A 12062-nucleotide genomic window follows, 5' to 3' on the forward strand; every position below is an offset into this window, starting at 1 on the left:
ATGGTTGTCTTTTCCCAGCATTAAATGGGCTTGCATTCTTGAGCCTTCAGTGTTCTGCTTTAGCCACTATTATTCGTAGTTGCCACTCTCTGGTACCAGCATCTAATTACAGCAGCTTCCCCACTTCTTTCCTACTTACTATTTCAAATTTGCTTGTTTCCCCAAATCTAGGAAGAACTGAAGATTTTCTAAAGAACATGTCACTAAATTTGTTAAATCATCAGCTTTATTTTATATACATTTTGAACTCATGGTCATGGACAAAAAGTTTCCCTTTTTTAATTAAGAGAGAAAAATAAAAAGAGGGAAAAAGGGAAAAAGAAAACCACAGAGGTCATTTTACATACATGTAATTCTATGTATGAGTGCATACATTCTTCTCCTTGCATAACCACCTGAGGCTAGTTCTGGTAGCATCCTTCAAAGCCCAAGTGCATGAATTCCATGAAGTCTTTCCAGTTATTCTCATTTTAATTTTCTTTTTTTGAACAGCTATGACATTAACTTATTACTTAATCATGAATTATGGCATACAATCCCCTAATTGATGTTTGTGGATTTTTTTCCCCCAGCTATATTTTAATTTCCTTGAGGACAGAATCCTGGCTCATGTAGTGTTAAAATATCTATCTCCCTTGGCTCCCCAAACAATGTTCTGTGTATAGAGGGTACATGTGGATTTGCCAATTTGTTCATCACACTAAATGCCCAGGGAGAGCTTCTACGAAATTTATACCAAGCCAGGAAAGCACAGTCTAGATTCTACGACTGCCAAAACCAGTGAGTACCCTGGTCACCACAGGTTCCTGTCTATGGTGGTATTTGAGACCCCATGGACTATAGCCCACTAGGCTCCTCTGTTCATGGGATTTCCCAGGCAAGCAAGAATCTGCAGTGGGTTGCCATTTCCTTCTCCATCATAAGTCTTTAAGTCTTTCAATTTGTTCCTGATGGGAAAGGAGGGTAGGGAAGACTTTTTTCTCCTTGACAGAGGCAAAAAGCACATGCGGAATCATTTGACCATCCAGCTTGGAGGGAAACATTTGGTCCCCGGAGATTTTCAAGTTACAGTGACTTAGCATAAAAAACCCACATCTCTGGTATCTAATAATACAAGGACTTCTATTGCTGTTATTTCATTGCTGTTAATAGTTATATATTTTGCATCTGTTTTCTGGGGCTCCAATGAACCCTGGACATCTTAATTCATATAATGTTACTCTCCCTAACCAGTTTCATTCTGCAGGGTAACTAAACTCTAGGTAATGAGACTGTCTCTGGCTTCTACATGTTTCTTGTTTCATCCTCATATTATATCTGGGCTTGCAAATGCAGAAAATTTAAGCAGCACCAAAGAGAGTCTTGGTATTATTTCTAAAGACTGACAAACTTTTTTTGAAATTCTTTTTTTCCAGCAAGAGTTTCAGTTTCTCTTTGACTTTATTATTAATGCCCTGAGGGTACATGCATGATAATAGAAAGATGATGTAGCCAAAATATAATTGTATTTGAAAATTTTTAGCTTAGTTCCTCACTTTTCTAAACTGTAAACCTCAAAATTATGAAAAAATACCATGAATTTAACTTCTCTTGTTACTTTTTTTTTTTCTGTTCAGCTGTAAGATTAAAGTCTAATGTAGAACATTTGGGATTTTCTTTTCATTGAATTTGGACTACAGTATTTATGGGGAAGGTGTCTTTTATTAATTTGGTGTAAGACATACTGAAAACAATAGACTATTAGAGCTATAGGAGGTTTTGGCTGCGTGTCAGCATTACCCAGAGAGGTTTCAAACAATACGGAGATTCTATCCCACTAGATCTGTGGTGGGGCCCAGAAGTCTGGAATTCTAATACAGCTGGTCTGCCTATAGTTTGCAAACACTGGTTTAGATTTTATTTTGTGGGATTCCAAAAACCAGGACAAGATACTGATAAGAAAGAGTCAGCTTCCCGCCCCCCCCCCCCCCCCCCCGAGTCTAAGCTACCTCTTGGTTTTAGCATCAACACTTTTGGGGCTTGCATTAATGACATAAAACAAACAGCATGCACTCTGAGTGAACAGAAGCACTCCTGTCTGACCATTGTTAAAAACTATCACAGCTCCTGAAGGTGTTTTTTATGTACAACCATAGGGTAGGTAGCCGTTAGACTAGGAGAATCATGTTCGGATTTTCTTCTTGTTTTTCAACAGAAGTAGTCCATTCATTCTAGGTAGAGCATACCTGCTTTTGCCAATGAGGTAAGTGTGAATTGTTCAGGTTTTTCAAAGACCTTGATATTTTAGTAAATGTTCCAAGGGCTCTGGAAAGGACACCTTGCAGAGACTGATTTTTCTCCAAAGAGCTGAGCTTCCCAGGTAACTGTGGGCTGCTCAAGACAGCCGCCAGCTCATTCCTGCCCCTGTATGTTTCTGCACCTGGCATATTGCTGGGAACATAGCTGCTCCTCAAGAAATGACATCTAAAGAATAAATGGATCAGGCCATAACTCTCCTCTTATTGTTATTGTTATGTTATGAATGTCTCTGCCCTTTAGACTTTAGCAAGTATAATTTAACATTTTTTTAACAATGGCTTATACCATCATGCTGAGCCACAGTGCCCTCCAGGATCTGTTGTCGTATGTGGAATATTTTTATTCTGCATGAAATGATCCTAAACTGCTGTGATTTTTACTTCTTTTGTTTGCTTTCTATAGTTATTTTCCCCCCTGTTTCCATTCTTGCTGTTAAGCCATCAGTCGTCACTTGTTACTGTTATCGATATATCTCTTCCAGTCTTCTTTTAATTTGCTGGTCCTATTGGGCTGCTTATTTGGGGACCATATCATCAAGCCTGTTACAATTTCCAGATAGGAAAAGTAGGACTCGAGTAAGAACCCTAGGAAATCCTTTCTGATAAAGCTGGCTAATGAGGGTGGGTTCTGTGGTGTAGACGGTGGCTCTTAAGAGGTCTTTTTTGTTTGTGCCTTGGTTCTCAGCTGTTTTCCAACAAAGCAAGTGCCGAGTAAACAAATCAGCATTGTGTCTTTAAAGGAGAGTGAGGTTCCCTCTCCTCAGTACTCCTAATGGCCTATAATGGAAAAAGAATCTAAAGAGGAGTGGATATATGGTTATGTACAGCTGATTCAGTTTGCTGTACATCTGAAACTAACACATCATTGTAAATCTACTAGACTCCAATGCAAATTAAAAAAATAATAAAGAGAAGTGAAGTTCCCTTTGTCTACATTTTGACTTCTTGTACTTGTTGGCAATTAGAGATGGTCCTCGAGCGTATTTGTCTCCGTGTCTCTCCTTTCAGAAAAGAATTAGCTTGAACTTGACAGAGCAGTTCAGGGCAGTTTGAAGTTGAGATCCAGTCTCCTCAGGCTGGAGGAGGTGGGAAGGACTGGCCCTTTACATTCAAGCCTTTATGAGCCAGAATGGAAGGGAAGGGAGAATTTCTAACCCTGTGAGGGAAACCCGACCGGTATTTTACTCATTTTACAGATGAGGAGAGTAAAAAGCTAGCTATAGAGTGGCCACTGGGACTCAAATTTAAGCCTCTGCTCACAATGAATTTCATTCATATTGTTTCCTCTTGGGTGTCCTCAGTCCTCTTGTGTGGTGGCTTTCAAGACGGGTGAGCATGGCCATCACGATCTTTCCCCTTTCCTGGTTCTTTTTCTTTTTTTCAGGAAAAGCTGTTTCTGCTCCTCCTGTTCCTTCTCCTCCTCCATCCCCGGCCCCTTCTTCTCAGTCTCATGGCCAACTCCCCATCCCCTTCCTGTCATCTGAGCATCAGTGCATCTGAGAGCTTCATCTTTAGTCATCTTCTTGCCTTTATCCTTACATGTGCTCTGGTGATCACAATCTAACCATGGTCCTGCCTGATTTGATTTGTTTCTTAAAAATGAAGACGACAGCAACATAGAACAAGACCCCCGGAGCAGTCACATGTGTATGTGGAGTCCCTGAGAGACCTGCAGGCGGCTTCCTCTGGCCCCTTCCACTTGCCTGCTCCCAGCCTCCATGTTCGTTGGTCACCGTGGTTACTCTGGCTCCTTTGGCTCCAGACTGTGGCTCCCAACCTTCTATTTACCAGACTTAACCCTTGGCTTTCCTTTGGCATTGGGCCATTTTATACAACTGAATTCTAGACCTGGCTACCTGAATGCCCTATAGCAAGTTATAGAAAGCTCAACATGTCCAAAATAAAACTGGTTGCCTACCATCCCAGTTAGCAACTTCCGAGTTATTCTTTGACTAACATCAGCTCACACTCTACTTCCTCTCAGGTCTTTCTTCTGAATATACTACTTATTTGCCTCCTGCTATCTATATCTGTATTTTTTTTCATATTGCTACACAAAATTGCCACATGTTTAGAAGATTAAGACAAAAAAGACAACACACATTTATTATCTCATAGTTTATATGGGTCAGGATTTCATCTTGCTGCCTCCTATCTCCTAGAGGCTCCTCCAGATCCTCACCATGTGATCCTTTCATAGGCCTGTTCAGAAAAGAGTGGCTTGTTTCCTCAAGGCTAGCAAGTGGATAGCCCTGATGGTTCCAGTCTCTGACCTCTAAATGCTCTTTTGAGGGCTCACCGGATTAGATTGGGTCCCTGCAGGATAGTGTCTCCTTTGATTGACTCACAGTCAACTGATTAGGGACTTCAATCACATCTGTACAATTCATTCACCTTTGGCATATCACAAAAGTGAAACCCACCATATGTTTAGTCCTCCCTCACACTCAAGGGAAGAGGGTTTCACAGGTACCTTTAAGTAGGAATCTTGGGCCTATCTCAGTAGCCTGTCTGCTACAATATCTCATGACCTCCTGCCTGAAAATTAGAGCCTCTTCCAAATAGACCTTCCTGCCTCTTTTTATTCTAGTCTTGTTGTTTAGTCACTCAGTCATGTCTGACTTTTTGCGACCTCATGGACTGCAGCATGCCAGGCTTCCCTGTCCTTCCCTATCTCCTGGAGTTTGCTCAAATTCATGTCCATCGAGTCAGTGATGTCATCCAACCATCTCATCCTCTGTCGCCCTCTTCTCCTCCTGCCCCTAGTCTTTCCTAGCATCAAGGTCTTTTCCAATGAGTTGGCTCTTTACATCAGATGGCCAAACTATTATAGTTTCAGCTAGCATCAACACCACCTCCTACACTATTAACACAGTGATCTTTCTGCTGGGTAAACATGATCAAATAATTATGCAGCTCAGGTCTTCAAAGGTTTGCCAAAAAAAAAAAAAAAAATCCCACAAAAACCCAAAAAGAGGATAAAACGGATTCTTTCATGTAGTATATAAAACTCTGTGATCAAACCCTTCCTGGTTTCCAGGCTCATCTCTTGCTTCTTTCCTCCTAACACCAAATATTGTACTTCAGCAAGCAAGCATGTATTTTTTTTTTTTTATCCACATTGTACTTTTATCATCCCTCTAAGCCTTTGAATTGGTTGTTCCTTTACTTTCCTGAGATCCCATCCTCCAATGTGCACAGTGATGGTCTGACTAATGGAGTGCAGCACATCTTTCAAATCTGATCTCCTCAGTGACCTTTTCAGATCCAGCTGCCCTTCCTGGGCTCTGGGGCTCAGGGCTCCATTCCTCCACATCTCCACTGGTGTTATCCTCACTAGAGCCAAGTAGGAGTCACACTTGTCAAGATGTATCTATGATCTGCTGGGAGAGACCCCATAGAAATGTGCTGCCATCAAGGCTAAGGAAACTTTTGGGAAAAGAAGTCACACTCTGTCCTTTCTCACGATTCAGGCAGGTCTGGTGATGTCTGCACAGCCAGAGAGGTAGCCTGGCTCAAGGCCTTCCAGCAAGGTCAAGGAGCCTCTTGGAGGCTTGGATTTGTCTCCTGGACAAACTCAGGCTGGCTTCATTCTGATGGGTCTGAATCCTACAGGTCTGCAAGTGCTACTTCACTAAATTCTGCAAGATTTCTTTAGGGTCTATGACATGGCGAAACACAAACAGGAGTGGGTTGTATCTTCTTAATCTGCAAGACTATAGTCCAGCCTTGACCAAGGAGACTTAGGACAAGGGAAAATGGCAAAGGTGATAACAGTATGGAGGAGCAGTGTGCTCTGCTTTGGCCACAGAAGTAGCTCTGGCAGAGTGGCAGGGGACACCTTTGTCCCACTGGGGGACTGGCAAAAGCGGCTGTGTCTGATAGGAGAGGAAATGTTCGGAGGCTCAGTGTGGGGAGTCTCAGTGATGAAGCAGACAGATGCTCAAACCAGCAGAAATTTTGTTACATACCCATTCTTGTTTGGAACCATAATTGTTACCACGTTTTTTTCGCTTCACTAGATAGTATTTGTTTTTGAGGACAGACACTGAATTCCCACTGTTCGACGTATCTGAAATTTAACATGAGTTGAATGAATGAATGAATGAAAAAATGAATGACTCTTTTCATCCTGTGGATCTGAGCTCTTTTCACTCTTAGGAACCCCGTATGTGTAGAACTTTGAAAGCAGATTGGGCATGGGTATTTGGTCTCAGGTGAAAGCCTTTGGGAGGTCTACTTTGATTGTCTATTGCAAACATTAAAAATTGTCCTACAGAAGTATGTGTTCATGGGCTCCTGATATAAAATAATAATTTTATTATTGGAAATAGTAATAATAATCTTTTATTGTCTGTTTCAGAGATATGTAGCCTCACTTGTCTGGCAGCTTATCCAAGTTTTCTCTGGTTCCCTGTGGAGTGCATATTAAGCCACTGGAAAGAGAAGAGTGGACAAATGTGGTGAGTAGTTTCAAAGTGACTCTAGCTGATTTGAAAACTACCAGCACAGATGATCTCCAGGGCCCCCTTTCTGCCTCACATGTCCCTGGAAGCTGTATCAAATTGATCCTGTTTGACCATGAAACATGGAGTACTTGAAATCCCCAGCCTCTTCCATTCCTACCCAGGGGGAGAAAAAACAGAAAGGAAAAAGATTTCTCTTATTGGGCTCAAAGTTTGGCAAGATTACAGATATGATCAGGAGCTCAGGACTGGATGTACAGAGACGTTAGTCAGCTAAATTGTACATGATCGAATGGCTGGTTCCAATGTAATTCCATTAACCTCATTTTTTTTTTTTGGTAGAAACAATTAAAAAATTCAAATACTGTATTCATAAATTGCATTTGGGACTTAATGGTGGTATTTTTTCCCCAACTGAAATGCCTCTGTGAGTTGCCCTCCAATTCCCATTTATTTTTCCTTTATGCTTGAGCCTAATTCTCATGTGGGTCAGAATAAAAGCACTCTGTGCAACTGTTAAGTTTGCCATCCATAGAGGTCTTGGGGTCCCGACAGACTGCCACTCTTTTGACTTCTAATGTTTAAAAAAAGCTCTCAGGAAACGAGGCAAAATGGCTAATATTTGAATAGCTGTTCTTTTAAATTATATATGTATATTTCAGTTATAGTCATCTTACTATTGATAAATAGCCTATTTATTTTTGATCTTGAATGGAATCTTCCAGTGGTTGCTATTGATTAATAGCCTATTTATTTTTTGATCTTGAATGGAATCTTCCAGTGGTTGGTTGAAGCAAATAATCATATTTATTATGTGTATTTGTATTAAAAAAGCATTCTTTTATAAATCAGGTGAGCTACATACAAAAACACAGAAATTTATTTACAAAGAACAAGATCCAGAAGATGCAGTTGGGGATTTGAAGGTAGAATCATTTGCACCTTATTCTACTGCACAGTCAACAAATAAAGCGTCTTTTTTTTTTTTTGGTCAATCAAGTTGTTAGATCTCTCCATATTTAAGAACAATGTTTTTATTTATTTATTTACCATATTTCTTTGTCAGAAGAACTGAGTTGGTTGTGGATGTTTGTTAGATTCTTGTTGATTTTGTTTCAGGAATAGGTACTGATAGTTGCTCTTATGTGGAATTGTTCCATGTCCTTTTGGCTCAGCCAGGGAAACTTTCCAGAAATTAGGTCCAGCCAGGGTAAACATCCTAGTGGTAAAGAACCTGCCTGCCAGTGCAAGAGACTTAAGAGACCTGGGGTAGACCCCTGGGTTGAGATGATCTCCCGGAGGGAGGGCATGGCAACCCACTCAAGTATTCTTGCCTGGAGAATCCCATGGACAGAAGAGCCTGGAGGGCTAAAGTCCGTAGGGTCACAAAGAGTCAGACATTGCTGAAGCGACTGAGCACTCATGCACATATGTACACACACACACACATATTCCTAGCTTTGTGATAGTGTCATGTACCTTAAGGAACTTAGCACACACAAGGGTAAATATCATGTGAAATGACCAAAAAGAAATAGCAGATAAAGCCTAAATGATTGAGAATAACATTTGTTTTGAATTATATTCTATAAAGGAATATTCCACTGACTAAGTATTCGTTTAGAATTTATAGCATGTCAGGTACTAAGGGTATACATAACTTCCTCCCTCAGGAATCCAAAATATGGTGATATTTACATCTCACAAGGCTATTTACCATGTGTGATATGGCACATATGTGACATACATACATCAATGAAAAGAATATGATCCTTGGAATTAAATAGTGATCTCAAATTTTGATTTGGCTACTTATTTTGAGTTACCTTTGTTAAGTCATTCAATCAACATGAGACACTTTTTCCATCTGAAATATATCCGGAGGACAATAAGTACCTTCCTGGTTGTTGTAAGTGTTAGAGATAATGTTTATGCTTCACAGGTGGCGTGGTGGTAAAGAATCTGCCAACCAAAGCAGGAGACACAAGAGATGTCGGTTTGATCCCTGTGTCAGGAAGATCCCCTGGAGTAGGAAAATACAACCCACTCCAGTATTCTTGCATGGAAAATTCCATGGACAGAGGAACCTGGTGGGCTACAGTCCATGGGATCACAAAGAGTCAGACACAGCTGAGCACCCATGTACAGCACACTGCCTAGGGCCTGGCCTGTACAGAGACTTAATGACTGAAGATAACATACAAATACATTTGAAGTGGAGTTTTGCAATTTCAAATAGGCAGAGAACACAGATCGATATTGTCTATGATTGCTGGTATTGTCAGAGCCCTTCTTTCAATCACACATCTGTGATGAAAATTGTCAGCAAAGGCATTCTTACAAAAGGAGTCACACCCTAGAAGCTGGAGAAGTCCTTGGTAGACATTCCTTCATGTCTTAAAAGACTGGTTGGGGCTCCCCGAGTGGCAAACGTTAGCTTACTTTTTTTGTTTGTTCGTTTTCTGAGAATGTGTGCTCTGTAGAACTGGGAGTCTCTCCTTGCTGGGGAGAAAGCAAGAGGGCTGTTCTCTGGGAGGGTGGGCTGGCTGGGTCTCACCAAAGGCATGTCTTCCTTGGGGAAGAGCAGAGGACATTTTCGTTTCCCCGATCCTTTTTGTCAACACAGTGGGAGTTATCTGAATTTCATTTGGGTATTAAGTGCTGTGTGAGTTGAGTTTCTCTCTGTTAGAGGAGCTGCTGTTATTGGATTAAAACCACAGTTGTTGGGAAGCACTGAAGACTCCATGGGGGATTTCTCTATCAAACAGCAGGGTCAGAGTTTTGGGTTTTCTCTTTTCTAGTAACCCCACTCACCAGAGATTCCTGTTTTCGAGGTAACAGTATCACTTAGCTGGAGACCAAGGGGATGACGCAGAATTTCTTTCTTATTACCAAGGTGCCAGAATAATCAGCTTGGAAATTATCCAAAGTTGATTTGGCTCTTGGCTGAGGGGTGGGACTACAGCCTATTAGGGGACACGGAATTCAGCCGGAGGGGAGAATTTCGTAAGTAAGCAACGACCTCCAGGTGAAGCCACACATTCTTACATTGGGTAAAAAGGCCACCTTATGAATATTAACTCATTCCCAGATTCACCTGTGGTTTATGGTCACTGTGGATTTTATCCTTCGAGACAGACCCTGGTAGCCTTGGCATTTATCAGAGTGACGTTCTCCTTTAGGTAAAAGCTGGAGGCCAATGCCAGAACCATTGGGACGTGCAGGGTGACAGCCGCCTGCCCACTGAGCTGAGAAACCAAAAGCCTGGGTTCTGACCCCGAGCCCCGTCTGCCAGTGCTCAGCCAACAAATCTATCCAGTAAGGAGAAACACATTCAGATGCCTTGAAAGTTTAGCATCTGCTTCTCGTTGGCTCCTGCTGCTTCAGAAAAACATTCGGAAGTTTCTATTGGATTTGGAAGAGATGGAGATGGTGTATTTTCCACATCTCCAGAAGCCTACACCCCACTTGGGGAGCTTCATTTACATGCACATCGGATGCCGTCTGACTGCTTCGGACTGCACCTTTGAGCAGATCCGATGGGATCCCCACACGCATGTCAATGAAGCTTTCTTAGCCCGAGCCTCGCTCCAAAGAGGCAAAGAGCAAGCTTTTCTTGAAACTTGTTACCGCGACAATCTCAAACCAGACACCACAATAAGGAATTTTTTTTCCTTGCTTGTGTGTATGCCAGGAGGACGCCACGTAACTTGGTTTTCCAGACCGAGGTAATTTATTTAAACATGGATTATTTGAAAAACGGGAAGGGATACAGGGCTTGATTTTAATCCCTGCTAACACAGAGAAAAGAATGCTCGTGTCACAACTCAGTGAGTGTAAAAATTAAAAAAGGCTGAGACTATTGTTTGAAAACAGGCAAAATAATTAAAATTATTATGGAATAATCACATATCACACAACAGCCTCTCACTCTTCTGAGCAACAATCCAAAACGGCTCCTCCAAAGCGGGCCCAAGGGCAGAGGTTCCGTATATCATTCAAAGACCATCTGTCGTGCAATTCCTGCAGCGCCTTTGCACTATTCTGAGGGCAGGCTGAAATTTAGTCCTGGCAGTTCTCTCTCCATTTGCTAACAAACAGCAGTGATGGCAGATAAATATGGCAAACAATAGGCGTTTGAAATGAACTGGAAAGGGATGGGGAGTTTTGGATCCAGCACCAAAATCAGAAGTTCTGGGTCCTGTGCTGGGCTCCGGAGACCCCCACGGCCAGATCCTGCCATGTGGCAGCGCTGACAGACATCTGTGGGCTGAGCGAGGCTTCTGCGCGTCCAGCCAACCTGCTCAGGGCCTGATTTAAATACAGTTCTTTTCTCTTAAAAAAATTAATAATCACAAAGACTCAAAGCTAGGTTTTTTGTGTGTTTTTTTTTTTCCCTGTTGTTGTTGGTCCAGGAAAGTCAAACATGGCACGCAGTCCCCGAAGTCGACATTTTAGTTTGCAATCTGTTTTTTTATATGGAGGCCATATCACCTTCCTACAACTCCGCTCACTCACGCTTTCTTGTGCGTGCTGTGCCTGCTAAGTTGCTTCAGTGGTGCCCGACTCTTTGCAACCCTATGGACCAACAGGCTCCTCTGTCCATGGGAGTTCCCAGGCAATAATATTGGAGTGCATTGCCTTGCCTTCTCCAGGGGATCTTCCTGACCCAGGGATCGAACCCATGTCTGCTGTGACTCCTGCATTGCAGGAAGATTCTTTACCACTGAGCCACCGGGTAAGCGCCTGTGTGTTCTTGTATTCTGTCTCATTCTGTGGTTTTACATGGCTAGTTGGAGCATAATCTTGATCATTATGCACTATGTGGTGTCTACATTCATTTTTTCCGGTAATCTCAATTTGAGATTTGTTTGATGTTGAATCAGGAAGGTCCAGATGTTGTTATGTCAACCTTCAATAATTACAGTTTTAAATCACAAATTAATAGTACCTGAGAAACTCGAGATCAAGGCTCTGGGTTTGAATGTTCAGAGCAAGCTAGAATTCTGACCCAAATCCTCCTTGTAAATCATTTGTTGGTCACTTTTCTGTGACTGTATCTATATACACATAGACTCACAGGCTCATATACCTAGCTCTTCACACCCTATTTCTACCTGCTTTCTAATCCCCAACAACTGAATCTCTGTCTGTATGTCTCTTTCTCACACACATATACACAAAATTCATTAGACAGAAGTTTCTGGAAAACTTCACAGCAGTTTTAAGAAAGGGTCCCGTATTGAGTGGAACAGTGTTATTTGCAATATGTACAGAATATTTAACAATTTTAATTCTT

The 12062-nt window shown here is 41.7% G+C and overlaps 1 long non-coding RNA gene across 1 annotated transcript in view; it reads left to right on the forward strand.

Annotated features, from left to right (window-relative positions):
• The window catches only part of LOC133048144 (uncharacterized), a 110293-nt gene that overhangs the window by 80344 nt on the left and 17887 nt on the right, over positions 1-12062 (forward strand). Inside the window, exon 3 of the long non-coding RNA XR_009690963.1 lies at positions 6661-6760. This is a non-coding gene — a long non-coding RNA (uncharacterized LOC133048144). The remainder of the gene's footprint in view (positions 1-6660; positions 6761-12062) is intronic.

This window comes from Dama dama, chromosome 28 (assembly GCF_033118175.1).
Source record: "Dama dama isolate Ldn47 chromosome 28, ASM3311817v1, whole genome shotgun sequence".
NCBI classification, from domain to species: domain Eukaryota; kingdom Metazoa; phylum Chordata; class Mammalia; order Artiodactyla; family Cervidae; genus Dama; species Dama dama.